This window comes from Melozone crissalis, unplaced genomic scaffold, assembly GCF_028551555.1.
Source record: "Melozone crissalis strain CALT ecotype California unplaced genomic scaffold, PUWL_Pcris_2 ptg000036l_1, whole genome shotgun sequence".
In the NCBI taxonomy this organism is placed as follows: domain Eukaryota; kingdom Metazoa; phylum Chordata; class Aves; order Passeriformes; family Passerellidae; genus Melozone; species Melozone crissalis.
In genome coordinates, this window is record NW_026535814.1 from 1 (window position 1) to 27,540 (window position 27,540).

Below are 27,540 nucleotides of genomic sequence, written 5' to 3' on the forward strand. Positions count from 1 at the left end.
GCTTCGGCCGAAAGAGGTCCGGGAGCGGGGCTTAGCTCTGCAGAGCACCGTACCTTTGTCTTTAGCCTCTCTTCTCGTCTACATATTAGCAAAAAGCTTTTCCACTCTGTCTGGCAAGGAGAAACTGTGCCAGCACAAAAAACATATCCTATCGTGTTCTAGAGGCTGCACGGAGGTCTGCCGAGTGTTTTGCAAGAAGAGAAAGAAAGTTGTCCAAAACAGCTTGCAATCCAATGTTCATGTGAATAGAAAAGGCAGGAGAGTGCTCAGGTACTCTTTTCTCTCAGTTGGCAAGCTGCGCACACAATCGCAGTGTTTTACAGCTTGTTTCATCACCTTTGCGAAGTTGCCGCTCTCTCCGGCTCCCGGAGACGAAGAAGCTGCTTCTTCGCGCAAAGACGATTCTGCCGCTACAGTGCTCTGCGGTGTGTGTCTTCAGTCGAAAGAGGCCCTGAAGCGGTGCTTAGCTCTGCAGAGCACCGTACCTTCGTCTTTAGCCTCTCTTCTCGTCTACATCTTAGCAAAAAGCTTTTCCACTCTGTCTGGCAAGGAGAAACTGTGCCAGCACAGAAAACATCTCCCATCGTGTTCTAAAGGCTGCACGGAGGTCTGCCGAGTGTTTTGCAAGAAGAGAAAGAAAGTTGTCCAAAACAGCTTGCAATCCAATGTTCATGTGAATAGAAAAGGCGGGAGAGTGCTCAGGTACTGTTTTCTCTCAGTTGGCAAGCTGCGCACACAATCGCAGTGTTGTACAGATTGTTTCATCACCTTTGCGAAGTTGCCGCTCTCTCCGGCTCCCGGAGACGAAGCAGCTGCTTCTTCGCGCAAAGACGATTCTGCCGCTACAGTGCTCTGCGGTGTGCGCCTTGTGCCAAAAGAGGCCCGGGAGCGATGCTTAGCTCTGCAGAGCACCGTACCTTCGTCTGTAGCCTCTCTCCTCGACTACATCTTAGCAAAAAGCTTTTCCACTCTGTCTGGCAAGGAGAAAGTCTGCCAGCACGGAAAACATATCCTATCGTGTCCTAGAGGCTGCACGGAGGTCTGCCGAGTGTTTTGCAAGAAGAGAATCAAAGTTGTCCAAAACAGCTTGCAATCCAATGTTCATGTGAATAGAAAAGGCAGGAGAGTGCTCAGGTACTGTTTTCTCTCAGTTGGCAAGCTGCGCAAACAATCGCAGTGTTGTACAGCTTGTTTCATCACCTTTGCGAAGTTGCCGCTCTCTCCGGCTCCCGGAGACGAAGAAGCTGCTTCTTCGCGCAAAGACGATTCTGCCGCTCACAGTGCTCTGCGGTGTGCGCCTTCTGCCGAAAGAGGTCCGGGAGCGGTGCTTAGCTCTGCAGAGCACCGTACCTTCGTCTTTAGCCTCTCTTCTCGTCTACATCTTAGCAAAAAGCTTTTCCACTCTGTCTGGCAAGGAGAAACTCTGCCAGAACAGAAAACATCTCCCATCGTGTTCTAGAAGCTGCACGGAGGTCTGCCGAGTGTTTTGCAAGAAGAGAAAGAAAGTTGTCCAAAACAGCTTGCAATCCAATGTTCATGTGAATAGAAAAGGCAGGAGAGTGGTCAGGTACTGTTTTCTCTCAGTTGGCAAGCTGCGCACACAATCGCAGTGTTGTACAGCTTGTTTCATCACCTTTGCGAAGCTGCCGCTCTCTCCGGCTCCCGGAGACGAAGAAGCTGCTTCTTCGCGCAAAGACGATTCTGCCGCTCACAGTGCTCTGCGGTGTGCGTCTTCAGTCGAAAGAGGCCCTGAAGCGGTGCTTAGCTCTGCAGAGCACCGTACCTTCGTCTTTAGCCTCTCTTCTCGTCTACATCTTAGCCAAAAGCTTTTCCACTCTGTCTGGCAAGGAGAAACTCTGCAAGCACGGAAAACATATCCTACCGTGTTCTAGAGGCTGCACGGAGGTCTGCCGAGTGTTTTGCAAGAAGAGAAAGAAAGTTGTCCAAAACAGCTTGCAATCCAATGTTCATGTGAATAGAAAATGCAGGAGAGTGGTCAGGTACTGTTTTCTCTCAGTTGGCAAGCTGCGCACACAATCGCATTGTTGCACAGCTTGTTTCATCACCTTTGCGAAGTTGCCGCTCTCTCCGGCTCCCGGAGACGAAGCAGCTGCTTCTTCGCGCAAAGACGATTCTGCCGCTCACAGTGCTCTGCGGTGTGCGCCTTCTGCCGAAAGAGGTCCGGGAGCGGTGCTTAGCTCTGCAGAGCACCGTACCTATGTCTTTAGCCTCTCTTCTCGTCTACATCTTAGCAAAAAGCTTTTCCACTCTGTCTGGCAAGGAGAAACTCTGCCAGCACAGAGAACATCTCCCATCGTGTTCTAGAAGCTGCACGGAGGTCTGCCGAGTGTTTTGCAAGAAGAGAAAGAAAGTTGTCCAAAACAGCTTGCAATCGAATGTTCATGTGAATAGAAAAGGCAGGAGAGTGCTCAGGTACTGTTTTCTCTCAGTTTTCAAGCTGCGCACACAATCGCAGTGTTGTACAGCTTGTTTCATCACCTTTGCGAAGCTGCCGCTCTCTCCGGCTCCCGGAGACGAAGAAGCTGCTTCTTCGCGCAAAGACGATTCTGCCGCTCACAGTGCTCTGCGGTGTGCGGCTTCTGCCGAAAGAAGCCCGGGAGCGGTGCTTAGCTCTGCAGAGCACCATAACTTCGTCTTTAGCCTCTCTTCTCGTCTACATCTTAGCAAAAAGCTTTTCCACTCTGTCTGGCAAGGAGAAACTGTGCCAGCACAGAAAACATCTCCCATCGTGTTCTAGAGGCTGCACGGAGGTCTGCCGAGTGTTTTGCAAGAAGAGAACGAAAGTTGTCCAAAACAGCTTGCAATCCAATGTTCATGTGAATAGAAAAGGCAGGAGAGTGCTGAGGTACTGTTTTCTCTCAGTTGGCAAGCTGCGCACACAATCGCAGTGTTGTACAGCTTGTTTCATCACCTTTGCGAAGTTGCCGCTCTCTCCGGCTCCCGGAGACGAAGAAGCTGCTTCTTCGCGCAAAGACGATTCTGCCGCTCACAGTGCTCTGCGGTGTGCGCCTTCTGCCGAAAGAGGTCCGGTAGCGATGCTTAGCTCTGCAGAGCACCGTACCTTCGTCTTTAGCCTCTCTTCTCGTCTACATCTTAGCAAAAAGCTTTTCCACTCTGTCTGGCAAGGAGAAACTGTGCCAGCACAGAAAATATCTCCCATCGTGTTCTAGAGGCTGCACGGATGTCTGCCGAGTGTTTTGCAAGAAGAGAAAGAAAGTTGTCCAAAACAGCTTGCAATCCAATGTTCATGTGAATAGAAAAGGCAGGAGAGTGCTCAGGTACTCTTTTCTCTCAGTTTGCAAGCTGCGCACACAATCGCAGTGTTGTACAGCTTGTTTCATCACCTTTGCGAAGCTGCCGCTCTCTCCGGCTCCCGGAGACGAAGAAGCTGCTTCTTCGCGCAAAGACGATTCTGCCGCTCACAGTGCTCTGCGGTGTGCGGCTTCTGCCGAAAGAAGCCAGGGAGCGGTGCTTAGCTCTGCAGAGCACCGTACCTTCGTCTTTAGCCTCTCTTCTCGTCTACATCTTAGCAAAAAGCTTTTCCACTCTGTCTGGCAAGGAGAAACTGTGCCAGCACAGAAAACATCTCCCATCGTGTTCTAGAGGCTGCACGGAGGTCTGCCGAGTGTTTTGCAAGAAGAGAAAGAAAGTTGTCCAAAACAGCTTGCAATCGAATGTTCATGTGAATAGAAAAGGCAGGAGAGTGCTCAGGTACTGTTTTCTCTCAGTTGGCAAGCTGCGCACACAATCGCAGTGTTGTACAGCTTGTTTCATCACCTTTGCGAAGTTGCCGCTCTTTCCGGCTCCCGGAGACGAAGAAGTTGCTTCTTCGCGCAAAGACGATTCTGCCGCTCACAGTGCTCTGCGGTGTGCGCCTTCTGCCGAAAGAGGTCCGGGAGCGGTGCTTAGCTCTGCAGTGCACCGTATTTTCGTCTTTAGCCTCTCTTCTCGTCTACATCTTACCAAAAAGCTTTTCCACTCTGTCTGGCAAGGAGAAACTGTGCCAGCACAGAAAACATCTCCCATCGTGTTCTAGAGGCTGCACGGAGGTCTGCCGAGTGTTTTGCAAGAAGAGAAAGAAAGTTGTCCAAAACAGCTTGCAATCCAATGTTCATGTGAATAGAAAAGGCAGGAGAGTGGTCAGGTACTGTTTTCTCTCAGTTGGCAAGCTGCGCACACAATCGCAGTGTTGCACAGCTTGATTCATCACCTTTGCGAAGTTGCCGCTCTCTCCGGCTCCCGGAGACGAAGAAGCTGCTTCTTCGCGCAAAGACGATTCTGCCGCTCACAGTGCTCTGCGGTGTGCGCCTTCTGCCGAAAGAGGTCCGGGAGCGGTGCTTAGCTCTGCAGAGCACCGTACCTTCGTCTTTAGCCTCTCTTCTCGTCTACATCTTAGCAAAAAGCTTTTCCACTCTGTCTGGCAAGGAGAAACTCTGCCAGCACAGAAAACATCTCCCATCGTGTTCTAGAGGCTGCACGGAGGTCTGCCGAGTGTTTTGCAAGAAGAGAAAGAAAGTTGTCCAATACAGCTTGCAATCGAATGTTCATGTGATTACAAAAGGCAGGAGAGTGCTCAGGTACTGTTTTCTGTCAGTTGGCAAGCTGCGCACACAATCGCAGTGTTGTACAGCTTGTTTCATCACCTTTGCGAAGCCGCCGCTCTCTCCGGCTCCCGGAGACGAAGAAGCTGCTTCTTCGCGCAAAGACGATTCTGCAGCTCACAGTGCTCTGCGGTGTGCGCCTTCTGCCGAAAGAGTTCCGGGTAGCGATGCTTAGCTCTGCAGAGCACCGTACCTTCGTCTTTAGCCTCTCTTCTCGTCTACATCTTAGCAAAAAGCTTTTCCACTCTGTCTGGCAAGGAGAAACTCTGCCAGCACAGAAAACATCTCCCATCGTGTTCTAGAGGCTGCACGGAGGTCTGCCGAGTGTTTCGCAAGAAGAGAAAAAAGTTGTCCAAAACAGCTTGCAATACAATGTTCATGTGAATAGAAAAGGCAGGAGAGTGGTCAGGTACTGTTTTCTCTCAGTTTTCAAGCTGCGCACACAATCGCAGTGTTGTACAGCTTGTTTCATCACCTTTGCGAAGTTGCCGCTCTCTCCGGCTCCCGGAGACGAAGCAGCTGCTTCTTCGCGCAAAGACGATTCTGCCGCTCACAGTGCTCTGCGGTGTGCGCCTTCTGCCGAAAGAGGTCCGGGAGCGGTGCTTAGCTCTGCAGAGCACCGTACCTTCGTCTTTAGCCTCTCTTCTCATCTGCATCTTAGCAAAAATCTTTTCCACTCTGTCTGGCAAGGAGAAACTGTGCCAGCACAGAAAACATCTCCCATCGTGTTCTAGAGTCTGCACGGAGGTCTGTCGAGTGTTTTGCAAGAAGAGAAAGAAAGTTGTCCAAAACAGCTTGCAATCAAATGTTCATGTGAATAGAAAAGGCAGGAGAGTGGTCAGGTACTGTTTTCTCTCAGTTGGCAAGCTGCGCACACAATCGCAGTGTTGTACAGCTTGTTTCATCACCTTTGCGAAGCTGCCGCTCTCTCCGGCTCCCGGATACGAAGAAGCTGCTTCTTCGCGCAAAGACGATTCTGCCGCTCACAGTGCTCTGCGGTGTGCGGCTTCTGCCGAAAGAAGCCCGGGAGCGGTGCTTAGCTCTGCAGAGCACCGTACCTTCGTCTTTAGCCTCTCTTCTCGTCTACATCTTAGCAAAAAGCTTTTCCACTCTGTCTGGCAAGGAGAAACTGTGCCAGCACAGAAAACATCTCCCATCGTGTTCTAGAGGCTGCACGGAGGTCTGCCGAGTGTTTTGCAAGAAGAGAAAGAAAGTTGTCCAAAACAGCTTGCAATCCAATGTTCATGTGAATAGAAAAGGCAGGAGAGTGGTCAGGTACTGTTTTCTCTCAGTTGGCAAGCTGCGCACACAATCGCAGTGTTGTACAGCTTGTTTCATCACCTTTGCGAAGTTGCCGCTCTCTCCGCCTCCCGGAGACGAAGAAGCTGCTTCTTCGCGCAAAGACGATTCTGCCGCTCACAGTGCTCTGCGGTGTGCGGCTTCTGCCGAAAGAGGTCCGGGAGCGGTGCTTAGCTCTGCAGAGCACCGTACCTTCGTCTTAAGCCTCTCTTCTCGTCTACATCTTAGCAAAAAGCTTTTCCACTCTGTCTGGCAAGGAAAAACTCTGCCAGCACAGAAAACATCTCCCATCGTGTTCTAGAGGCTGCACGGAGGTCTGCCGAGTGTTTTGCAAGAAGAGAAAGAAAGTTGTCCAAAACAGCTTGCAATCGAATGTTCATGTGTGATTACAAAAGGCAGGAGAGTGCTCAGGTACTGTTTTCTCTCAGTTTTCAAGCTGCGCACACAATCGCAGTGTTGTACAGCTTGTTTCATCACCTTTGCGAAGCTGCGCTCTCTCCGTCTCCTGGAGACGAAGAAGCTGCTTCTTCGCGCAAAGACGATTCTGCCGCTCACAGTGCTCTGCGGTGTGCGGCTTCTGCCGAAAGAAGCCAGGAGCGGTGCTTAGCTCTGCAGAGCACCGTACCTTCGTCTTTAGCCTCTCTTCTCGTCTACATCTTAGCAAAAAGCTTTTCCACTCTGTCTGGCAAGGAGAAACTGTGCCAGCACAGAAAACATCTCCCATCGTGTTCTAGAGGCTGCACGGAGGTCTGCCGAGTGTTTTGCAAGAAGAGAAAGAAAGTTGTCCAAAACAGCTTGCAATCCAATGTTCATGTGAATAGAAAAGGCAGGAGAGTGGTCAGGTACTGTTTTCTCTCAGTTGGCAAGCTGCGCACACAATCGCAGTGTTGTACAGATTGTTTCATCACCTTTGCGAAGTTGCCGCTCTCTCCGGCTCCCGGAGACGAAGAAGCTGCTTCTTCGCGCAAAGACGATTCTGCCGCTCACAGTGCTCTGCGGTGTGCGGCTTCTGCCGAAAGAAGCCCGGGAGCGGTGCTTAGCTCTGCAGAGCACCGTACCTTCGTCTTTAGCCTCTCTTCTCGTCTACATCTTAGCAAAAAGCTTTTCCACTCTGTCTGGCAAGGAGAAACTGTGCCAGCACAGAAAACATCTCCCATCGTGTTCTAGAGGCTGCACGGAGGTCTGCCGAGTGTTTTGCAAGAAGAGAAAGAAAGTTGTCCAAAACAGCTTGCAATCCAATGTTCATGTGAATAGAAAAGGCAGGAGAGTGCTCAGGTACTGTTTTCTCTCAGTTTTCAAGCTGCGCACACAATCGCAGTGTTGTACAGCTTGTTTCATCACCTTTGCGAAGTTGCCGCTCTCTCCGGCTCCCGGAGACGAAGAAGCTGCTTCTTCGCGCAAAGACGATTCTGCCGCTCACAGTGCTCTGCGGTGTGCGGCTTCTGCCGAAAGAGGTCCGGGAGCGGTGCTTAGCTCAGCAGAGCACCGTACCTTCGTCTTTAGCCTCTCTTCTCGTCTACATCTTAGCAAAAAGCTTTTCCACTCTGTCTGGCAAGGAGAAAGTGTGCCAGCACAGAAAACATCTCCCATCGTGTTCTAAAGGCTGCACGGAGGTCTGCCGAGTGTTTTGCAAGAAGAGAAAGAAAGTTGTCCAAAACAGCTTGCAATCAAATGTTCATGTGAATAGAAAAGGCGGGAGAGTGCTCAGGTACTGTTTTCTCTCAGTTGGCAAGCTGCGCACACAATCGCAGTGTTGTACAGCTTGTTTCATCACCTTTGCGAAGTTGCCGCTCTCTCCGGCTCCCGGAGACGAAGCAGCTGCTTCTTCGCAAAAAGACGATTCTGCCGCTACAGTGCTCTGCGGTATGCGCCTTCTGCCAAAAGAGGCCCGGGAGCGGTGCTTAGCTCTGCAGAGCACCGTACCTTCGTCTTTAGCCTCTCTTCTCGTCTACATCTTAGCAAAAAGCTTTTCCACTCTGTCTGGCAAGGAGAAACTGTGCCAGCACAGAAAACATCTCCCATCGTGTTCTAGAGGCTGCACGGAGGTCTGCCGAGTGTTTTGCAAGAAGAGAAAGAAAGTTGTCCAAAACAGCTTGCAATCCAATGTTCATGTGAATAGAAAAGGCAGGAGAGTGCTCAGGTACTGTTTTCTCTCAGTTGGCAAGCTGCGCACACAATCGCAGTGTTGTACAGCTTGTTTCATCACCTTTGCGAAGTTGCCACTCTCTCCGGCTCCCGGAGACGAAGCAGCTGCTTCTTCGCGCAAAGACGATTCTGCCGCTCACAGTGCTCTGCGGTGTGCGCCTTCTGCCGAAAGAGGTCCGGGAGCGGTGCTTAGCTCTGCAGAGCACCGTACCTTCGTCTTTAGCCTCTCTTCTCGTCTACATCTTAGCAAAAAGCTTTTCCACTCTGTCTGGCAAGGAGAAACTGTGCCAGCACAGAAAACATCTCCCATCATGTTCTAGAGGCTGCACGGAGGTCTGCCGAGTGTTTTGCAAGAAGAGAAAGAAAGTTGTCCAAAACAGCTTGCAATCGAATGTTCATGTGAATAGAAAAGGCAGGAGAGTGCTCAGGTACTGTTTTCTCTCAGTTTTCAAGCTGCGCACACAATCGCAGTGTTGTACAGCTTGTTTCATCACCTTTGCGAAGCTGCCACTCTCTCCGGCTCCCGGAGACGAAGAAGCTGCTTCTTCGCGCAAAGACGATTCTGCCGCTCACAGTGCTCTGCGGTGTGCGGCTTCTGCCGAAAGAAGCCCGGGAGCGGTGCTTAGCTCTGCAGAGCACCATACCTTCGTCTTTAGCCTCTCTTCTCGTCTACATCGTAGCAAAAAGCTTTTCCACTCTGTCTGGCAAGGAGAAACTGTGCCAGCACAGAAAACATCTCCCATCGTGTTCTAGAGGCTGCACGGAGGTCCGCCGAGTGTTTTGCAAGAAGAGAACGAAAGTTGTCCAAAACAGCTTGCAACCCAATGTTCATGTGAATAGAAAAGGCAGGAGAGTGGTCAGGTACTGTTTTCTCTCAGTTGGCAAGCTGCGCACACAATCGCAGTGTTGTACAGCTTGTTTCATCACCTTTGCGAAGCTGCCGCTCTCTCCGGCTCCCGGAGACGAAGAAGCTGCTTCTTCGCGCAAAGACGATTCTGCCGCTCACAGTGCTCTGCGGTGTGCGGCTTCTGCCGAAAGAGGTCCGGTAGCGATGCTTAGCTCTGCAGAGCACCGTACCTTCGTCTTTAGCCTCTCTTCTAGTCTACATCTTAGCAAAAAGCTTTTCCACTCTGTCTGGCAAGGAGAAACTCTGCCAGCACAAAAAACATATCCTATCGTGTTCTAGAGGCTGCACGGAGGTCTGCCGAGTGTTTTGCAAGAAGAGAAAGAAAGTTGTCCAAAACAGCTTGCAATCCAATGTTCATGTGAATAGAAAAGGCAGGAGAGTGCTGAGGTACTGTTTTCTCTCAGTTGGCAAGCTGCGCACACAATCGCAGTGTTGTACAGCTTGTTTCATCACCTTTGCGAAGTTGCCGCTCTCTCCGGCTCCCGGAGACGAAGAAGCTGCTTCTTCGCGCAAAGACGATTCTGCCGCTCACAGTGCTCTGCGGGTGCGCCTTCTGCCGAAAGAGGTCCGGGAGCGGTGCTTAGCTCTGCAGAGCACCGTACCTTCGTCTTTAGCCTCTCTTCTCGTCTACATCTTAGCAAAAAGCTTTTCCACTCTGTCTGGCAAGGAGAAACTGTGCCAGCACAGAAAACATCTCCCATCGTGTTCTAGAGGCTGCACGGAGGTCTGCCGAGTGTTTTGCAAGAAGAGAAAGAAAGTTGTCCAAAACAGCTTGCAATCCAATGTTCATGTGAATAGAAAAGGCAGGAGAGTGCTCAGGTACTGTTTTCTCTCAGTTGGCAAGCTGCGCACACAATCGCAGTGTTGTACAGCTTGTTTCATCACCTTTGCGAAGTTGCCGCTCTCTCCGGCTCCCGGAGACGAAGCAGCTGCTTCTTCGCGCAAAGACGATTCTGCCGCTCACAGTGCTCTGCGGTGTGCGGCTTCTGCCGAAAGAGGTCCGGGAGCGGTGCTTAGCTCTGCAGAGCACCGTACCTTCGTCTTTAGCCTCTCTTCTCGTCTACATCTTAGCAAAAAGCTTTTCCACTCTGTCTGGCAAGGAGAAACTGTGCCAGCACAGAAAACATCTCCCATCGTGTTCTAGAGGCTGCACGGAGGTCTGCCGAGTGTTTTGCAAGAAGAGAAAGAAAGTTGTCCAAAACAGCTTCCAATCGAATGTTCATGTGAATAGAAAAGGCAGGAGAGTGCTCAGGTACTGTTTTCTCTCAGTTGGCAAGCTGCGCACACAATCGCAGTGTTGTACAGCTTGTTTCATCACCTTTGCGAAGTTGCCGCTCTCTCCGGCTCCCAGAGACGAAGCAGCTGCTTCTTCGCGCAAAGACGATTCTGCCGCTACAGTGCTCTGCATTGTGTGTCTTCAGTCGAAAGAGGCCCTGAAGAGGTGCTTAGCTCTGCAGAGCACCGTACCTTCGTCTTTAGCCTCTCTTCTCGTCTACATCTTAGCAAAAAGCTTTTCCACTCTGTCTGGCAAGGAGAAACTGTGCCAACACAGAAAACATCTCCCATCGTGTTCTGGAGGCTGCACGGAGGTCTGCCGAGGGTTTTCCAAGAAGAGAAAGAATGTTGTCCAAAACAGCTTGCAATCCAATGTTCATGTGAATAGAAAAGGCAGGAGAGTGGTCAGGTACTGTTTTCTCTCAGTTTTCAAGCTGCGCACACAATCGCACTGTTGTACAGCTTGTTTCATCACCTTTGCCAAGTTGCCGCTCTTTCCGGCTCCCGGAGACGAAGAAGCTGCTTCTTGGCGCAAAGACGATTCTGCCGCTCACAGTGCTCTGCGGTGTACGCCTTCTGCCGAAAGAGGTCCGGGAGCGGTGCTTAGCTCTGCAGAGCACCGTACTTTCAGCTTTAGCCTCTCTTCTCGTCTACATCTTAGCAAAAAGCTTTTCCATTCTGTCTGGCAAGGAGAAATTCTGCCAGCACAAAAAACATCTCCCATCGTGTTCTAGAGGCTGCACGGAGGTCTGCCGAGTGTTTTGCAAGAAGAGAAAGAAAGTTGTCCAAAACAGCTTGCAATCCAATGTTCATGTGAATAGAAAAGCCAGGAGAGTGGTCAGGTACTGTTTTCTCTCAGTTGGCAAGCTGCGCACACAATCGCAGTGTTGTACAGCTTGTTTCATCACCTTTGCGAAGCTGCCGCTCTCTCCGGCTCCCGGAGACGAAGAAGCTGCTTCTTCGCGCAAAGACGATTCTGCCGCTCACAGTGCTCTGCGGTGTGCGCCTTCTGCCGAAAGAGGTCCGGGAGCGGTGCTTAGCTCTGCAGAGCACCATACCTTCGTCTTTAGCCTCTCTTCTCGTCTACATCTTAGCAAAAAGCTTTTCCACTCTGTCTGGCAAGGAGAAACTCTGCCAGCACAGAAAACATCTCCCATCGTGTTCTAGAGGCTGCACGGAGGTCTGCCGAGTGTTTTGCAAGAAGAGAAAGAAAGTTGTCCAAAACAGCTTGCAATCCAATGTTCATGTGAATAGAAAAGGCAGGAGAGTGGTCAGGTACTGTTTTCTCTCAGTTGGCAAGCTGCGCACACAATCGCAGTGTTGTACAGCTTGTTTCATCACCTTTGCGAAGTTGCCGCTCTCTCCGGCTCCCGGAGACGAAGCAGCTGCTTCTTCGCGCAAAGAGGATTCTGCCGCTCACAGTGCTCTGCGGTGTGCGCCTTCTGCCGAAAGAGGTCCGGGAGCGGTGCTTAGCTCTGCAGAGCACCGTACCTTCGTCTTTAGCCTCTCTTCTCGTCTACATCTTAGCAAAAAGCTTTTCCACTCTGTCTGGCAAGGAGAAATTCTGCCAGCACGGAAAACATATTCTATCGTGTTCTAGAGGCTGCACGGAGGTCTGCCGAGTGTTTTGCAAGAAGAGAAAGAAAGTTGTCCAAAACAGCTTGCAATCGAATGTTCATGTGATTACAAAAGGCAGGAGAGTGCTCAGGTACTGTTTTCTCTCAGTTTTCAAGCTGTGCACACAATCGCAGTGTTGTACAGCTTGTTTCATCACCTTTGCGAAGTTGCCGCTCTCTCCGGCTCCCGGAGACGAAGAAGCTGCTTCTTCGCGCAAAGACGATTCTGCCGCTCACAGTGCTCTGCGGTGTGCGGCTTCTGCCGAAAGAAGCCAGGGAGCGGTGCTCAGCTCTGCAGAGCACCGTACCTTCGTCTTTAGCCTCTCTTCTCGTCTACATCTTAGCAAAAAGCTTTTCCACTCTGTCTGGCAAGGAGAAACTCTGCCAGCACAGAAAACATCTCCCATCGTGTTCTAGAGGCTGCACGGAGGTCTGCCGAGTGTTTTGCAAGAAGAGAAAGAAAGTTGTCCAAAGCAGATTGCAATCCAATGTTCATGTGAATTGAAAAGGCAGGAGTGTGCTCAGGTACTGTTTTCTCTCAGTTTTCAAGCTGCGCACACAATCGCAGTGTTGTACAGCTTGTTTCATCACCTTTGCGAAGTTGCCGCTCTCTCCGGCTCCCGGAGACGAAGAAGCTGCTTCTTCGCGCAAAGACGATTCTGCCGCTCACAGTGCTCTGCGGTGTGCGGCTTCTGCCGAAAGAGGTCCGGGAGCGGTGCTTAGCTCTGCAGAGCACCGTACCTTCGTCTTTAGCCTCTCTTCTCGTCTACATCTTAGCAAAAAGCTTTTCCACTATGTCTGGCATGGAGAAAGTCTGCCAGCACGGAAAACATATCCTATAGTGTCCTAGAGGCTGCACGGAGGTCTGCCGAGTGTTTTGCAAGAAGAGAAATAAAGTTGTCCAAAACAGCTTGCAATTGAATGTTCATGTGAATAGAAAAGGCAGGAGAGTGCTCAGGTACTGTTTTCTCTCAGTTTGCAAGCTGCGCACACAATCGCAGTGTTGTACAGCTTGTTTCATCACCTTTGCGAAGTTGCCGCTCTCTCCGGCTCCCGGAGACGAAGAAGCTGCTTCTTCGCGCAAAGACGATTCTGCCGCTCACAGTGCTCTGCGGTGTGCGTCTTCAGTCGAAAGAGGCCCTGAAGCGGTGCTTAGCTCTGCAGAGCACCGTACCTTCGTGTTTAGCCTCTCTTCTCGTCTACATCTTAGCTAAAAGCTTTTCCACTCTGTCTGGCAAGGAGAAACTCTGCCAGCACGGAAAACATATCCTATCGTGTTCTAGAGGCTGCACGGAGGTCTGCCGAGTGTTTTGCAAGAAGAGAAAGAAAGTTGTCCAAAACAGCTTGCAATCGAATGTTCATGTGAATAGAAAAGGCAGGAGAGTGGTCAGGTACTGTTTTCTCTCAGTTGGCAAGCTGCGCACACAATCGCAGTGTTGTACAGCTTGTTTCATCACCTTTGCGAAGTTGCCGCTCTCTGCGGCTCCCGGAGACGAAGAAGCTGCTTCTTCGCGCAAAGACGATTCTGCCGCTCACAGTGATCTGCAGTGTGTGTCTTCAGTCGAAACAGGTCCGGAAGCGGTGCTTAGCTCTGCAGAGCACCGTACCTTCGTCTTTAGCCTCTCTTCTCGTCTACATCTTAGCAAAAAGCTTTTCCACTCTGTCTGGCAAGGAGAAACTGTGCCAGCACAGAAAATATCTCCCATCGTGTTCTAGAGGCTGCACGGAGGTCTGCCGAGTGTTTTGCAAGAAGAGAAAGAAAGTTGTCCAAAACAGCTTGCAATCCAATGTTCATGTGAATAGAAAAGGCAGGAGAGTGGTCAGGTACTGTTTTCACTCAGTTTTCAAGCTGCGCACACAATCGCAGTGTTGTACAGCTTGTTTCATCACCTTTGCGAAGTTGCCGCTCTCTCCGGCTCCCGGAGACGAAGAAGCTGCTTCTTCGCGCAAAGACGATTCTGCCGCTCACAGTGCTCTGCGGTGTGCGGCTTCTGCCGAAAGAGGTCCGGGAGCGGTGCTTAGCTCTGCAGAGCACCGTACTTTCGTCTTTAGCCTCTCTTCTCGTCTACATCTTAGCAAAAAGCTTTTCCACTCTGTCTGGCAAGGAGAAACTCTGCCAGCACAAAAAACATCTCCCATCGTGTTCTAGAGGCTGCACGGAGGTCTGCCGAGTGTTTTGCAAGAAGAGAAAGAAAGTTGTCCAAAACAGCTTGCAATCCAATGTTCATGTGAATAGAAAAGGCAGGAGAGTGCTGAGGTACTGTTTTCTCTCAGTTGGCAAGCTGCGCACACAATCGCAGTGTTGTACAGCTTGTTTCATCACCTTTGCGAAGTTGCCGCTCTCTCTGGCTCCCGGAGACGAAGAAGCTGCTTCTTCGCGCAAACACGATTCTGCCGCTCACAGTGCTCTGCGGTGTGCGCCTTCTGCCGAAAGAGGTCCGGTAGCGGTGCTTAGCTCTGCAGAGCACCGTACCTTCGTCTTTAGCCTCTCTTCTCGTCTACATCTTAGCAAAAAGCTTTTCCACTCTGTCTGGCAAGGAGAAACTGCGCCAACACAGAAAACATCTCCCATCGTGTTCTAGAGGCTGCACGGAGGTCTGCCGAGGGTTTTCCAAGAAGAGAAAGAATGTTGTCCAAAACAGCTTGCAATCGAATGTTTATGTGAATAGAAAAGGCAGGAGAGACGTCAGGTACTGTTTTCTCTCAGTTGGCAAGCTGCGCACACAATCGCAGTGTTGCACAGCTTGTTTCATCACCTTTGCGAAGTTGCCGCTCTCTCCGGCTCCCGGAGACGAAGAAGCTGCTTCTTCGCGCAAAGACGATTCTGCTGCTCACAGTGCTCTGCGGTGTGCGCCTTCTGCCGAAAGAGGTCCGGGAGCGGTGCTTAGTTCTGCAGAGCACCGTACCTTCGTCTTTAGCCTCTCTTCTCGTCTACATCTTAGCAAAAAGCTTTTCCACTCTGTCTGGCAAGGAGAAACTGTGCCAGCACAAAAAACATCTCCCATCGTGTTCTAGAGGCTGCACGGAGGTCTGCCGAGTGTTTTGCAAGAAGAGAAAGAAAGTTGTCCAAAACAGCTTGCAATCCAATGTTCATGTGAATAGAAAAGACAGGAGAGTGGTCAGGTACTGTTTTCTCTCAGTTGGCAAGCTCCGCAAACAATCGCAGTGCTGTACAGCTTGTTTCATCACCTTTGCGAAGTTGCCGCTCTCTCCGGCTCCCGGAGACGAAGAAGCTGCTTCTTCGCGCAAAGACGATTCTGCCGCTCACAGTGCTCTGCGGTGTGCGCCTTCTTCCGAAAGAGGCCCTGAAGCGGTGCTTAGCTCTGCAGAGCACCGTACCTTCGTCTTTAGCCTCTCTTCTCGTCTACATCTTAGCTAAAAGCTTTTCCACTCTGTCTGGCAAGGAGAAACTGTGCCAGCACAAAAAACATCTCCCATCGTGTTCTAGTGGCTGCATGGAGGTCTGCCGAGTGTTTTGCAAGAAGAGAAACAAAGTTGTCCAAAACAGCTTGCAATTGAATGTTCATGTGAATAGGAAAGGCAGGAGAGTGGTCAGGTACTGTTTTCTCTCAGTTGGCAAGCTGCGCACACAATCGCTGTGTTGCACAACTTGTTTCATCACCTTTGCAAAGTTGCCGCTCTCTCTGTCTCCTGGAGACGAAGAAGCTGCTTCTTCGCGCAAAGACGATTCTGCCGCTCACAGTGCTCTGCGGTGTGCGCCTTCTGCCGAAAGAGGTCCGGGAGCGGTGCTTAGCTCTGCAGAGCACCGTACCTTCGTCTTTAGCCTCTCTTCTCGTCTACATCTTAGCAAAAAGCTTTTCCACTCTGTCTGGCAAGGAGAAACTCTGCCAGCACAGAAAACATCTCCCATCGTGTTCTAGAAGCTGCACGGAGGTCTGCCGAGTGTTTTGCAAGAAGAGAAAGAAAGTTGTCCAAAACAGCTTGCAATCGAATGTTCATGTGAATAGAAAAGGCAGGAGAGTGGTCAGGTACTGTTTTCTCTCAGTTGGCAAGCTGCGCACACAATCGCAGTGTTGTACAGCTTGTTTCATCACCTTTGCGAAGCTGCCGCTCTCTCCGGCTCCCGGAGACGAAGCAGCTGCTTCTTCGCGCAAAGACGATTCTGCCGCTCACAGTGCTCTGCGGTGTGCGGCTTCTGCCGAAAGAGGTCCGGGAGCGGTGCTTAGCTCTGCAGAGCACCGTACCTTCGTCTTTAGCCTCTCTTCTCGTCTACATCTTGGCAAAAAGCTTTTCCACTCTGTCTGGCAAGGAGAAACTGTGCCAGCACAGAAAACATCTCCCATCGTGTTCTAGAGGCTGCACGGAGGTCTGCCGAGTGTTTTGCAAGAAGAGAAAGAAAGTTGTCCAAAACAGCTTTCAATCGAATGTTCATGTGATTACAAAAGGCAGGAGAGTGCTCAGGTACTGTTTTCTCTCAGTTTTCAAGCTGCGCACACAATCGCAGTGTTGTACAGCTTGTTTCATCACCTTTGCGAAGCTGCCGCTCTCTCCGGCTCCCGGAGACGAAGAAGCTGCTTCTTCGCGCAAAGACGATTCTGCCGCTCACAGTGCTCTGCGGTGTGCGGCTTCTGCCGAAAGAAGCCAGGGAGCGGTGCTTAGCTCTGCAGAGCACCGTACCTTCGTCTTTAGCCTCTCTTCTCGTCTACATCTTTGCAAAAATCTTTTCCACTCTGTCTGGCAAGGAGAAACTCTGCCAGCACAGAAAACATCTCCCATCGTGTTCTAGAGGCTGCACGGAGGTCTGCCGAGTGTTTTGCAAGAAGAGAAAGAAAGTTGTCCAAAACAGTTTGCAATCGAATGTTCATGTGATTACAAAAGGCAGGAGAGTGCTCAGGTACTGTTTTCTCTCAGTTTTCAAGCTGCGCACACAATCGCAGTGTTGTACAGCTTGTTTCATCACCTTTGCGAAGCTGCCGCTCTCTCCGGCTCCCGGAGACGAAGCAGCTGCTTCTTCGCGCAAAGACGATTCTGCCGCTCACAGTGCTCTGCGGTGTGCGGCTTCTGCCGAAAGAGGTCCGGGAGCGGTGCTTAGCTCTGCAGAGCACCGTACCTTCGTCTTTAGCCTCTCTTCTCGTCTACATCTTAGCAAAAAGCTTTTCCACTCTGTCTGGCAAGGAGAAACTGTGCCAGCACAAAAAACATATCCTATCTTGTTCTAGAGGCTGCACGGAAGTCTGCCGAGTGTTTTGCAAGAAGAGAAAGAAAGTTGTCCAAAATAGCTTGCAATCGAATGTTCATGTGAATAGAAAAGGCAGGAGAGTGCTGAGGTACTGTTTTCTCTCAGTTGGCAAGCTGCGCACACAATCGCAGTGTTGTACAGCTTGTTTCATCACCTTTGCGAAGTTGCCGCTCTCTCCGGCTCCCGGAGACGAAGCAGCTGCTTCTTCGCGCAAAGACGATTCTGCCGCTCACAGTGCTCTGCAGTGTGTGTCTTCAGTCGAAAGAGGCCCTGAAGCGGTGCTTAGCTCTGCAGAGCACCGTACCTTCGTCTTTAGCCTCCCTTCTCGTCTACATCTTAGCAAAAAGCTTTTCCACTCTGTCTGGCAAGGAGAAACTGTGCCAACACAGGAAACATCTCCCATCGTGTTCTAGAGGCTGCACAGAGGTCTGCCGAGGGTTTTGCAAGAAGAGAAAGAATGTTGTCCAAAACAGCTTCCAATCCAATGTTCATGTGAATAGAAAAGGCAGGAGAGTGCTCAGGTACTGTTTTCTCTCAGTTGGCAAGCTGCGCACACAATCGCAGTGTTGTACAGCTTGTTTCATCACCTTTGCGAAGTTGCCACTCTCTCCGGCTCCCGGAGACGAAGCAGCTGCTTCTTCGCGCAAAGACGATTCTGCCGCTCACAGTGCTCTGCGGTGTGCGCCTTCTGCCGAAAGAGGTCCGGGAGCGGTGCTTAGCTCTGCAGAGCACCGTACCTTCGTCTTTAGCCTCTCTTCTCGTCTACATCTTAGCAAAAAGCTTTTCCACTCTGTCTGGCAAGGAGAAACTGTGCCAGCACAGAAAACATCTCCCATCATGTTCTAGAGGCTGCACGGAGGTCTGCCGAGTGTTTTGCAAGAAGAGAAAGAAAGTTGTCCAAAACAGCTTGCAATCGAATGTTCATGTGAATAGAAAAGGCAGGAGAGTGCTCAGGTACTGTTTTCTCTCAGTTTTCAAGCTGCGCACACAATCGCAGTGTTGTACAGCTTGTTTCATCACCTTTGCGAAGCTGCCGCTCTCTCCGGCTCCCGGAGACGAAGAAGCTGCTTCTTCGCGCAAAGACGATTCTGCCGCTCACAGTGCTCTGCGGTGTGCGGCTTCTGCCGAAAGAAGCCCGGGAGCGGTGCTTAGCTCTGCAGAGCACCATACCTTCGTCTTTAGCCTCTCTTCTCGTCTACATCTTAGCAAAAAGCTTTTCCACTCTGTCTGGCAAGGAGAAACTGTGCCAGCACAGAAAACATCTCCCATCGTGTTCTAGAGGCTGCACGGAGGTCCGCCGAGTGTTTTGCAAGAAGAGAACGAAAGTTGTCCAAAACAGCTTGCAACCCAATGTTCATGTGAATAGAAAAGGCAGGAGAGTGGTCAGGTACTGTTTTCTCTCAGTTGGCAAGCTGCGCACACAATCGCAGTGTTGTACAGCTTGTTTCATCACCTTTGCGAAGTTGCCGCTCTCTCCGGCTCCCGGAGACGAAGAAGCTGCTTCTTCGCGCAAAGACGATTCTGCCGCTCACAGTGCTCTGCGGTGTGCGGCTTCTGCCGAAAGAGGTCCGGGAGCGGTGCTTAGCTCTGCAGAGCACCGTACCTTCGTCTTTAGCCTCTCTTCTCGTCTACATCTTAGCAAAAAGCTTTTCCACTCTGTCTGGCAAGGAGAAACTGTGCCAGCACAGAAAACATATCCTATCGTGTTCTAGAGGCTGCACGGAGGTCTGCCGAGTGTTTTGCAAGAAGAGAAAGAAAGTTGTCCAAAACAGCTTGCAATCGAATGTTCATGTGTATAGAAAAGGCAGGAGAGTGCTCAGGTACTGTTTTCTCTCAGTTTTCAAGCTGCGCACACAATCGCAGTGTTGTACAGCTTGTTTCATCACCTTTGCGAAGTTGCCGCTCTCTCCGGCTCCCGGAGACGAAGAAGCTGCTTCTTCGCGCAAAGACGATTCTGCCGCTACAGTGCTCTGCGGTGTGTGTCTTCAGTCGAAAGAGGCCCTGAAGCGGTGCTTAGCTCTGCAGAGCACCGTACCTTCGTCTTTAGCCTCTCTTCTCGTCTACATCTTAGCAAAAAGCTTTTCCACTCTGTCTGGCAAGGAGAAAGTGTGCCAGCACAGAAAACATCTCCCATCGTGTTCTAAAGGCTGCACGGAGGTCTGCCGAGTGTTTTGCAAGAAGAGAAAGAAAGTTGTCCAAAACAGCTTGCAATCAAATGTTCATGTGAATAGAAAAGGCGGGAGAGTGCTCAGGTACTGTTTTCTCTCAGTTGGCAAGCTGCGCACACAATCGCAGTGTTGTACAGCTTGTTTCATCACCTTTGCGAAGTTGCCGCTCTCTCCGGCTCCCGGAGACGAAGCAGCTGCTTCTTCGCAAAAAGACGATTCTGCCGCTACAGTGCTCTGCGGTATGCGCCTTCTGCCAAAAGAGGCCCGGGAGCGGTGCTTAGCTCTGCAGAGCACCGTACCTTCGTCTTTAGCCTCTCTTCTCGTCTACATCTTAGCAAAAAGCTTTTCCACTCTGTCTGGCAAGGAGAAACTGTGCCAGCACAGAAAACATCTCCCATCGTGTTCTAGAGGCTGCACGGAGGTCTGCCGAGTGTTTTGCAAGAAGAGAAAGAAAGTTGTCCAAAACAGCTTGCAATCCAATGTTCATGTGATTACAAAAGGCAGGAGAGAGGTCAGGTACTGTTTTCTCTCAGTTGGCAAGCTGCGCACACAATCGCAGTGTTGTACAGCTTGTTTCATCACCTTTGCGAAGCTGCCGCTCTCTCCGGCTCCCGGAGACGAAGAAGCTGCTTCTTCGCGCAAAGACTATTCTGCCGCTCACAGTGCTCTGCGGTGTGCGGCTTCTGCCGAAAGAAGCCAGGGAGCGGTGCTTACCTCTGCAGAGCACCGTACCTTCGTCTTTAGCCTCTCTTCTCGTCTACATCTTAGCAAAAAGCTTTTCCACTCTGTCTGGCAAGGAGAAACTGTGCCAGCACAGAAAACATCTCCCATCGTGTTCTAGAGGCTGCACGGAGGTCTGCCGAGTGTTTTGCAAGAAGAGAAAGAAAGTTGTCCAAAACAGCTTGCAATCCAATGTTCATGTGAATAGAAAAGTCAGGAGAGTGCTCAGGTACTGTTTTCTCTCAGTTTTCAAGCTGCGCACACAATCGCAGTGTTGTACAGCTTGTTTCATCACCTTTGCGAAGTTGCCGCTCTCTCCGGCTCCCGGAGACGAAGAAGCTGCTTCTTCGCGCAAAGACGATTCTGCCGCTCACAGTGCTCTGCGGTGTGCGCCTTCTGCCGAAAGAGGTCCGGGAGCGGTGCTTAGCTCTGCAGAGCACCGTACCTTCGTCTGTAGCCTCTCTCCTCGACTACATCTTAGCAAAAAGCTTTTCCACTCTGTCTGGCAAGGAGAAAGTCTGCCAGCACGGAAAACATATCCTATCGTGTCCTAGAGGCTGCACGGAGGTCTGCCGAGTGTTTTGCAAGAAGAGAAAGAAAGTTGTCCAAAACAGCTTGCAATCCAATGTTCATGTGAATAGAAAAGGCAGGAGAGTGCTCAGGTACTGTTTTCTCTCAGTTGGCAAGCTGCGCACACAATCGCAGTGTTGTACAGCTTGTTTCATCACCTTTGCGAAGTTGCCACTCTCTCCGGCTCCCGGAGACGAAGCAGCTGCTTCTTCGCGCAAAGACGATTCTGCCGCTCACAGTGCTCTGCGGTGTGCGCCTTCTGCCGAAAGAGGTCCGGGAGCGGTGCTTAGCTCTGCAGAGCACCGTACCTTCGTCTTTAGCCTCTCTTCTCGTCTACATCTTAGCAAAAAGCTTTTCCACTCTGTCTGGCAAGGAGAAACTGTGCCAGCACAGAAAACATCTCCCATCGTGTTCTAGAGGCTGCACGGAGGTCTGCCGAGTGTTTTGCAAGAAGAGAAAGAAAGTTGTCCAAAACAGCTTGCAATCCAATGTTCATGTGAATAGAAAAGGCAGGAGAGTGCTGAGGTACTGTTTTCTCTCAGTTGGCAAGCTGCGCACACAATCGCAGTGTTGTACAGCTTGTTTCATCACCTTTGCGAAGTTGCCGCTCTCTCCGGCTCCCGGAGACGAAGAAGCTGCTTCTTCGCGCAAAGACGATTCTGCCGCTCACAGTGCTCTGCGGGTGCGCCTTCTGCCGAAAGAGGTCCGGGAGCGGTGCTTAGCTCTGCAGAGCACCGTACCTTCGTCTTTAGCCTCTCTTCTCGTCTACATCTTAGCAAAAAGCTTTTCCACTCTGTCTGGCAAGGAGAAACTGTGCCAGCACAGAAAACATCTCCCATCGTGTTCTAGAGGCTGCACGGAGGTCTGCCGAGTGTTTTGCAAGAAGAGAAAGAAAGTTGTCCAAAACAGCTTGCAATCCAATGTTCATGTGAATAGAAAAGGCAGGAGAGTGCTCAGGTACTGTTTTCTCTCAGTTGGCAAGCTGCGCACACAATCGCAGTGTTGTACAGCTTGTTTCATCACCTTTGCGAAGTTGCCGCTCTCTCCGGCTCCCGGAGACGAAGCAGCTGCTTCTTCGCGCAAAGACGATTCTGCCGCTCACAGTGCTCTGCGGTGTGCGGCTTCTGCCGAAAGAGGTCCGGTAGCGGTGCTTAGCTCTGCAGAGCACCGTACCTTCGTCTTTAGCCTCTCTTCTCGTCTACATCTTAGCAAAAAGCTTTTCCACTCTGTCTGGCAAGGAGAAACTGTGCCAGCACAGAAAACATCTCCCATCGTGTTCTAGAGGCTGCACGGAGGTCTGCCGAGTGTTTTGCAAGAAGAGAAAGAAAGTTGTCCAAAACAGCTTCCAATCGAATGTTCATGTGAATAGAAAAGGCAGGAGAGTGCTCAGGTACTGTTTTCTCTCAGTTGGCAAGCTGCGCACACAATCGCAGTGTTGTACAGCTTGTTTCATCACCTTTGCGAAGTTGCCGCTCTCTCCGGCTCCCAGAGACGAAGCAGCTGCTTCTTCGCGCAAAGACGATTCTGCCGCTACAGTGCTCTGCATTGTGTGTCTTCAGTCGAAAGAGGCCCTGAAGAGGTGCTTAGCTCTGCAGAGCACCGTACCTTCGTCTTTAGCCTCTCTTCTCGTCTACATCTTAGCAAAAAGCTTTTCCACTCTGTCTGGCAAGGAGAAACTGTGCCAACACAGAAAACATCTCCCATCGTGTTCTGGAGGCTGCACGGAGGTCTGCCGAGGGTTTTCCAAGAAGAGAAAGAATGTTGTCCAAAACAGCTTGCAATCCAATGTTCATGTGAATAGAAAAGGCAGGAGAGTGGTCAGGTACTGTTTTCTCTCAGTTTTCAAGCTGCGCACACAATCGCACTGTTGTACAGCTTGTTTCATCACCTTTGCCAAGTTGCCGCTCTTTCCGGCTCCCGGAGACGAAGAAGCTGCTTCTTGGCGCAGAGACGATTCTGCCGCTCACAGTGCTCTGCGGTGTGCGCCTTCTGCCGAAAGAGGTCCGGGAGCGGTGCTTAGCTCTGCAGAGCACCGTACTTTCAGCTTTAGCCTCTCTTCTCGTCTACATCTTAGCAAAAAGCTTTTCCATTCTGTCTGGCAAGGAGAAATTCTGCCAGCACAAAAAACATCTCCCATCGTGTTCTAGAGGCTGCACGGAGGTCTGCCGAGTGTTTTGCAAGAAGAGAAAGAAAGTTGTCCAAAACAGCTTGCAATCCAATGTTCATGTGAATAGAAAAGCCAGGAGAGTGGTCAGGTACTGTTTTCTCTCAGTTGGCAAGCTGCGCACACAATCGCAGTGTTGTACAGCTTGTTTCATCACCTTTGCGAAGCTGCCGCTCTCTCCGGCTCCCGGAGACGAAGCAGCTGCTTCTTCGCGCAAAGAGGATTCTGCCGCTCACAGTGCTCTGCGGTGTGCGCCTTCTGCCGAAAGAGGTCCGGGAGCGGTGCTTAGCTCTGCAGAGCACCATACCTTCGTCTTTAGCCTCTCTTCTCGTCTACATCTTAGCAAAAAGCTTTTCCACTCTGTCTGGCAAGGAGAAACTCTGCCAGCACAGAAAACATCTCCCATCGTGTTCTAGAGGCTGCACGGAGGTCTGCCGAGTGTTTTGCAAGAAGAGAACGAAAGTTGTCCAATACAGCTTGCAATCGAATGTTCATGTGATTACAAAAGGCAGGAGAGTGCTCAGGTACTGTTTTCTCTCAGTTTGCAAGCTGCGCACACAATCGCAGTGTTGTACAGCTTGTTTCATCACCTTTGCGAAGCTGCCGCTCTCTCCGGCTCCCGGAGACGAAGAAGCTGCTTCTTCGCGCAAAGACGATTCTGCCGCTCACAGTGCTCTGCGGTGTGCGGCTTCTGCCGAAAGAGGTTCGGTAGCGATGCTTAGCTCTGCAGAGCACCGTACCTTCGTCTTTAGCCTCTCTTCTCGTCTACATCTTAGCAAAAAGCTTTTCCACTCTGTCTGGCAAGGAGAAACTCTGCCAGCACAGAAAACATCTCCCATCGTGTTCTAGAGGCTGCACGGAGGTCTGCCGAGTGTTTTGCAAGAAGAGAAAGAAAGTTGTCCAAAACAGCTTGCAATCCAATGTTCATGTGAATAGAAAAGGCTGGAGAGTGCTCAGGTACTGTTTTCTCTCAGTTGGCAAGCTGCGCACACAATCGCAGTGTTGTACAGCTTGTTTCATCACCTTTGCGAAGTTGCCGCTCTCTCCGGCTCCCGGAGACGAAGCAGCTGCTTCTTCGCGCAAAGAGGATTCTGCCGCTCACAGTGCTCTGCGGTGTGCGCCTTCTGCCGAAAGAGGTCCGGGAGCGGTGCTTAGCTCTGCAGAGCACCGTACCTTCGTCTTTAGCCTCTCTTCTCGTCTACATCTTAGCAAAAAGCTTTTCCACTCTGTCTGGCAAGGAGAAACTCTGCCAGCACGGAAAACATATTCTATCGTGTTCTAGAGGCTGCACGGAGGTCTGCCGAGTGTTTTGCAAGAAGAGAAAGAAAGTTGTCCAAAACAGCTTGCAATCGAATGTTCATGTGATTACAAAAGGCAGGAGAGTGCTCAGGTACTGTTTTCTCTCAGTTTTCAAGCTGTGCACACAATCGCAGTGTTGTACGGCTTGTTTCATCACCTTTGCGAAGTTGCCGCTCTCTCCGGCTCCCGGAGACGAAGAAGCTGCTTCTTCGCGCAAAGACGATTCTGCCGCTCACAGTGCTCTGCGGTGTGCGGCTTCTGCCGAAAGAAGCCAGGGAGCGGTGCTCAGCTCTGCAGAGCACCGTACCTTCGTCTTTAGCCTCTCTTCTCGTCTACATCTTAGCAAAAAGCTTTTCCACTCTGTCTGGCAAGGAGAAACTCTGCCAGCACAGAAAACATCTCCCATCGTGTTCTAGAGGCTGCACGGAGGTCTGCCGAGTGTTTTGCAAGAAGAGAAAGAAAGTTGTCCAAAGCAGATTGCAATCCAATGTTCATGTGAATTGAAAAGGCAGGAGTGTGCTCAGGTACTGTTTTCTCTCAGTTTTCAAGCTGCGCACACAATCGCAGTGTTGTACAGCTTGTTTCATCACCTTTGCGAAGTTGCCGCTCTCTCCGGCTCCCGGAGACGAAGAAGCTGCTTCTTCGCGCAAAGACGATTCTGCCGCTCACAGTGCTCTGCGGTGTGCGGCTTCTGCCGAAAGAGGTCCGGGAGCGGTGCTTAGCTCTGCAGAGCACCGTACCTTCGTCTTTAGCCTCTCTTCTCGTCTACATCTTAGCAAAAAGCTTTTCCACTATGTCTGGCATGGAGAAAGTCTGCCAGCACGGAAAACATATCCTATAGTGTCCTAGAGGCTGCACGGAGGTCTGCCGAGTGTTTTGCAAGAAGAGAAAGAAAGTTGTCCAAAACAGCTTGCAATTGAATGTTCATGTGAATAGAAAAGGCAGGAGAGTGCTCAGGTACTGTTTTCTCTCAGTTTGCAAGCTGCGCACACAATCGCAGTGTTGTACAGCTTGTTTCATCACCTTTGCGAAGTTGCCGCTCTCTCCGGCTCCCGGAGACGAAGAAGCTGCTTCTTCGCGCAAAGACGATTCTGCCGCTCACAGTGCTCTGCGGTGTGCGTCTTCAGTCGAAAGAGGCCCTGAAGCGGTGCTTAGCTCTGCAGAGCACCGTACCTTCGTGTTTAGCCTCTCTTCTCGTCTACATCTTAGCTAAAATCTTTTCCACTCTGTCTGGCAAGGAGAAACTCTGCCAGCACGGAAAACATATCCTATCGTGTTCTAGAGGCTGCACGGAGGTCTGCCGAGTGTTTTGCAAGAAGAGAAAGAAAGTTGTCCAAAACAGCTTCCAATCGAATGTTCATGTGAATAGAAAAGGCAGGAGAGTGCTCAGGTACTGTTTTCTCTCAGTTGGCAAGCTGCGCACACAATCGCAGTGTTGTACAGCTTGTTTCATCACCTTTGCGAAGTTGCCGCTCTCTGCGGCTCCCGGAGACGAAGAAGCTGCTTCTTCGCGCAAAGACGATTCTGCCGCTCACAGTGATCTGCAGTGTGTGTCTTCAGTCGAAACAGGTCCGGAAGCGGTGCTTAGCTCTGCAGAGCACCGTACCTTCGTCTTTAGCCTCTCTTCTCGTCTACATCTTAGCAAAAAGCTTTTCCACTCTGTCTGGCAAGGAGAAACTGTGCCAGCACAGAAAATATCTCCCATCGTGTTCTAGAGGCTGCACGGAGGTCTGCCGAGTGTTTTGCAAGAAGAGAAAGAAAGTTGTCCAAAACAGCTTGCAATCCAATGTTCATGTGAATAGAAAAGGCAGGAGAGTGGTCAGGTACTGTTTTCACTCAGTTTTCCAGCTGCGCACACAATCGCAGTGTTGTACAGCTTGTTTCATCACCTTTGCGAAGTTGCCGCTCTCTCCGGCTCCCGGAGACGAAGAAGCTGCTTCTTCGCGCAAAGACGATTCTGCCGCTCACAGTGCTCTGCGGTGTGCGGCTTCTGCCGAAAGAGGTCCGGGAGCGGTGCTTAGCTCTGCAGAGCACCGTACTTTCGTCTTTAGCCTCTCTTCTCGTCTACATCTTAGCAAAAAGCTTTTCCACTCTGTCTGGCAAGGAGAAACTCTGCCAGCACAAAAAACATCTCCCATCGTGTTCTAGAGGCTGCACGGAGGTCTGCCGAGTGTTTTGCAAGAAGAGAAAGAAAGTTGTCCAAAACAGCTTGCAATCCAATGTTCATGTGAATAGAAAACGCAGGAGAGTGCTGAGGTACTGTTTTCTCTCAGTTGGCAAGCTGCGCACACAATCGCAGTGTTGTACAGCTTGTTTCATCACCTTTGCGAAGTTGCCGCTCTCTCTGGCTCCCGGAGACGAAGAAGCTGCTTCTTCGCGCAAACACGATTCTGCCGCTCACAGTGCTCTGCGGTGTGCGCCTTCTGCCGAAAGAGGTCCGGTAGCGGTGCTTAGCTCTGCAGAGCACCGTACCTTCGTCTTTAGCCTCTCTTCTCGTCTACATCTTAGCAAAAAGCTTTTCCACTCTGTCTGGCAAGGAGAAACTGCGCCAACACAGAAAACATCTCCCATCGTGTTCTAGAGGCTGCACGGAGGTCTGCCGAGGGTTTTCCAAGAAGAGAAAGAATGTTGTCCAAAACAGCTTGCAATCGAATGTTTATGTGAATAGAAAAGGCAGGAGAGACGTCAGGTACTGTTTTCTCTCAGTTGGCAAGCTGCGCACACAATCGCAGTGTTGCACAGCTTGTTTCATCACCTTTGCGAAGTTGCCGCTCTCTCCGGCTCCCGGAGACGAAGAAGCTGCTTCTTCGCGCAAAGACGATTCTGCTGCTCACAGTGCTCTGCGGTGTGCGCCTTCTGCCGAAAGAGGTCCGGGAGCGGTGCTTAGTTCTGCAGAGCACCGTACCTTCGTCTTTAGCCTCTCTTCTCGTCTACATCTTAGCAAAAAGCTTTTCCACTCTGTCTGGCAAGGAGAAACTGTGCCAGCACAAAAAACATCTCCCATCGTGTTCTAGAGGCTGCACGGAGGTCTGCCGAGTGTTTTGCAAGAAGAGAAAGAAAGTTGTCCAAAACAGCTTGCAATCCAATGTTCATGTGAATAGAAAAGACAGGAGAGTGGTCAGGTACTGTTTTCTCTCAGTTGGCAAGCTCCGCAAACAATCGCAGTGCTGTACAGCTTGTTTCATCACCTTTGCGAAGTTGCCGCTCTCTCCGGCTCCCGGAGACGAAGAAGCTGCTTCTTCGCGCAAAGACGATTCTGCCGCTCACAGTGCTCTGCGGTGTGCGCCTTCGTCCGAAAGAGGCCCTGAAGCGGTGCTTAGCTCTGCAGAGCACCGTACCTTCGTCTTTAGCCTCTCTTCTCGTCTACATCTTAGCTAAAAGCTTTTCCACTCTGTCTGGCAAGGAGAAACTGTGCCAGCACAAAAAACATCTCCCATCGTGTTCTAGTGGCTGCATGGAGGTCTGCCGAGTGTTTTGCAAGAAGAGAAACAAAGTTGTCCAAAACAGCTTGCAATTGAATGTTCATGTGAATAGGAAAGGCAGGAGAGTGGTCAG